We start from the raw sequence: 3706 nt of genomic DNA on the forward strand, positions 1-3706 counted from the left end.
ACCACCAGACCTTTCCTTTCCTATTTGGACACCATGCCCTCGAGGAAGCAGGCAGGTTGGCGCGTCACATCTCACATGCCTGTTCTCCTGTTCTCAGTTCAAGAGTCCAAGGAGGAGAGAGCTTTGGTGGTGGGGGGGACAGAAGCCAGGCAGTTGACCCTGCAGCTTTCACGAGGGTCAACAGAGAAAAGGGCTTCTCTTTCTCCTTCCACTCGGCAGCTCCAGCTGCATAAAGGAGGCCATTCTAAAAATAGGAACATGGAAGGATACAGCTGTTACCCATCACCACAAACACTTTTTTTTTTGGCGAGGTGTCCATTGTTATCTCTTGTCAAAGACATTTTTCAAACGTGACAGTAAATCTGGTTGACAAGAGAGCATCACGGGATCAAAAAGCGGGTGTACCTGAGCATGCAGTAGCTCTAACAGCCGACCTCCAGTTCTTTGCGGGGTCTTGTTTCCAAACAGGGAGGGAGGGGCACCCAGGGAGGCCCCTTCCCTGGACCAACCTCCATGTCCCTCACCAGAGTCCATTTTTGATCCATCTAAGATGGCCAGGAGACATGATGCTGCTCACAGCATGTCTAATCTCTGTCTCATCCAGGGAGATGTGGGTAGGGAGTCTCCCTCGGGTGGCTCCATTTCAGCCTCGGTGTTCTGCTTTGCCAGGGCTGTGAAAAATAAAATCTATATAATATCTGACATATTGTATGAGGAACTGGAAGACATGGATTGATTGTCTGAAACTTGGCTTGAGGTAGGAAGCTGATGTGGTCAGCTGGGCCCAATTGGCCCTGGGGGGCTGCGGTGGCTCAGAGGTTAAGATGCTAAGCTGCAGACCTGAAGGTCTGTAGTTCGGCAGTTTGAGACCCAAGTGCCACATGACAGTGTGAGCTCCCGTCTCTGGCCCTAGCTCCTGCCAACCTAGCAGTTCGAAAGCAAGAAATTGCAAGTAGATAAATAGGTACAGCTTTGGTGGGAAGGGAACAGCGTTGCGTGCACCTTGGCATCTAGTCATGCCAGCCACATGACCACGGAGAAGTCTTCAGACAGTTGAAGCTAAGACAAATTTGATCAACTAAAGGCCGGAGGTTGTAGAAAAAGAAAGGCTTTCCGACAAAGAGCAGCTGTTACGTCTACAAATGGGAAAATCACTATATGTCCTGAGATTTCAAGGTATCCCAGAACAGAAGGGTGAGAACTTAAAAGAGATTTTAAGCAAAGCTTTGGCTCCAGTGGCAGATCTTAAAGCGGAATCTATACAAAGCGATACGGATATGGTTTACAGAACCTATCCAGAATTCATGAAGAAAAATAAGCTGCCCGGTGAAGTATTTGTTAAGTTTTCCAAGAGGTCAACAAGAGATATAATTCTGAAAGTGACAAATGGGACAACCCTGAAAATCAAAGGTGAAGGTCAATCAAAATCAAAGGTAAAAGACATTCCATTTGACATAAAAAACTGAGGAAACAGTATAAAAACCTAACTCCTTTTCTACAGCAACATTCTACTCCCTTGAGATGAATATTTCCAGAAGGTCTTATCTTCAACTATAAAGAGAAAAAAGAGAAGATTGATTCTGTTCAGAAAGCAAAGACTTTTTTGGAGCAACATCAAACAACTGCGAAAGAAAAAGGCACAGCTGAGGACAGTAACCAAACAGAAGAAAACAGCGAACATGGACTGGGAAACAGTGGAAGCACCCCGGGCAGCTCCTCAGAGGATTCTGAATCTGAGAAAGGAGTGTAAAGGTAAAGGTTCCCTTGCTCGAAAGCCAGTCGAGTCCGACTCTAGGGTTGCGGTGCTCATCTCCGTTTCAAAGCCGAAGAGCCAGCGCTGTCTGAAGACGTTTCCGTGGTCATGTGGCCGGCATGACTAAACACCACGGCGCACGGAACGCTGTTACCTTCCCACCAAAGTGGTACCTATTCATCTACTTGCAATTTCTTGCTTTCGAACTGCTAGGTTGGCAGGAGCTAGAACTAGAGACGGGAGCTCACTCCGTCATGCGGCACACTCGGGTCTCCAACTGCTGAACTACTGACCTTCCACAGCCTGCAGTTCAGCGTCTTAACCACTTGAGCCACTGCAGCTCCTTGAGAAAGGAGTAGCAGCTCCTAAACACATCATAGTTAAACTGAACCATGATAAAAACAAACACAGGGTATAATGATGTGGTGTATACCTTAATCTTGAAAGCTTTATTCTCTTTTGATATATAAGAAACTAGGATGCACCTACTCTGGCTAATTATGCTTGTATTAGTTTGGTTTGGACAAAATAGTAGACAGTATCACTCCTTTTATTTTATTTTTTTGACACGTGGGAAGACTATTATGATATCGATGTAACTAATGTAACATGATCCTTGCTTTAGCTTTGTATTTTAGTTTAGTATCCCTTTTCCCCCTTCCTTTGTAGTTGTGTAGAGAAAAGCAATAAAAAGTATTTAAAAAACTGATTAAAAAACATCGAAACAGTAGAATAAAATACAGAAAAAGTACTAATGCAGCCAGCAAATCTAGAAGAATCAGATGGTGAAGTATCAGTTTCTTCCATTCCAGACTGTGGCTACCACATGGGTGGGGGGAAGAGGAATGGAGCAGTCTGGAGAGGGTGCTGTCCTCAACCGAAAGCCTGACGGAACATCTCTGCCTTATGGCCTCGGCAGGATTGCATAAGGTCCTGCAGGGCCCTGGTGGTGTTTGACAGAGAGTTTCACCAGGCTGGGGCCAGGTTATCTTTGGGGCCCGGGAGCACCAGCCGATTGCTATCCAAGGATATCCTCTTCTGGGGACATACCAGAGGAGTCGGTCCTGCAGATACGTTGGTCCATTACTCGAATGGGCTTGAATGAACAGTATATTTTTTTTAAATGCAGCATTTGTTTTTCATCCCTGAGCGGGAGCTTGGTTTGCTCCCTCTTTAAACAATTGGCTATGCAGCCCATTATGGTGGAGGAACTAGAGCTCTGTGTGGGGAAACCAGGGTACCCACTGGGCTGAGTGAGAACGTGGCTGTGTGAAGGGCAACTGATTCCACTGTTCTCTTTGATTAAATGGAAAGGAACCTGCCAAACAGACTTCAACTGTCTGTGAACTGCTCAATGAAAAACCAGCTTCCTTCTGGCCACCAGCAAGCAAAACATGAGGCAAACTATCCCGTGTTCAAGCAACCCCAGCTGTAATTTGGATGCATCTAAATAGGGATTTTTCAACAAGGAACATGTGAATCTGAGCCAGATCTTTAGAGGAAGAAAGTTCCATCGCTGAAGAGCAGCTCTTTATACACCAATATTTATTTTCAAAAGCTTGCTGTCATTCTGATTTTACCCTCATAAACATCCAATTAAATTCCTGGTATGATGGAAACTAACGCCATGGCATCACTGAAGGAGTGAAGCAGGTGGAAGAAGTTACTTCTAAAAGGGAGTTGTGGCTCAGTGGAAGAGCCTCTGCTTTCTGTGCAGAAGGTCCCAGGTTCAATCCCTGGCATCTCCAGTTAGAAAGGACCAGGCAGTAGGTGATGTGAAAGACCTCCACCTGAGAACCCTGGAGAGTCACTGCCAGTCTGAGTAGACAAGACTGACCTTGATGGACTGAGCTTCATGTGTGTACTTGCCCAAGGCTACACAATGAGTCAGTGGCAGAGCAAACTTTAGCCAACGTCCCTCCAAAATATCTCTTGCAAAGAATCCATTGAAAG

General features: G+C 45.7%; 1 non-coding gene across 1 annotated transcript; it reads left to right on the top strand.

The window, feature by feature from the left end:
• The first annotated feature begins 3429 nt into the window (after nucleotides 1-3429).
• Nucleotides 3430-3501, top strand: TRNAR-UCU. The gene has a single exon. It is a non-coding gene; the product is annotated as a tRNA-Arg (tRNA).
• Nucleotides 3502-3706: the final 205 nt, after the last annotated feature.

The sequence above is a fragment of the Gekko japonicus genome, unplaced genomic scaffold (genome assembly GCF_001447785.1).
Source record: "Gekko japonicus isolate JY-2015 unplaced genomic scaffold, Gekko_japonicus_V1.1 scaffold356, whole genome shotgun sequence".
Lineage (NCBI taxonomy): Eukaryota > Metazoa > Chordata > Lepidosauria > Squamata > Gekkonidae > Gekko > Gekko japonicus.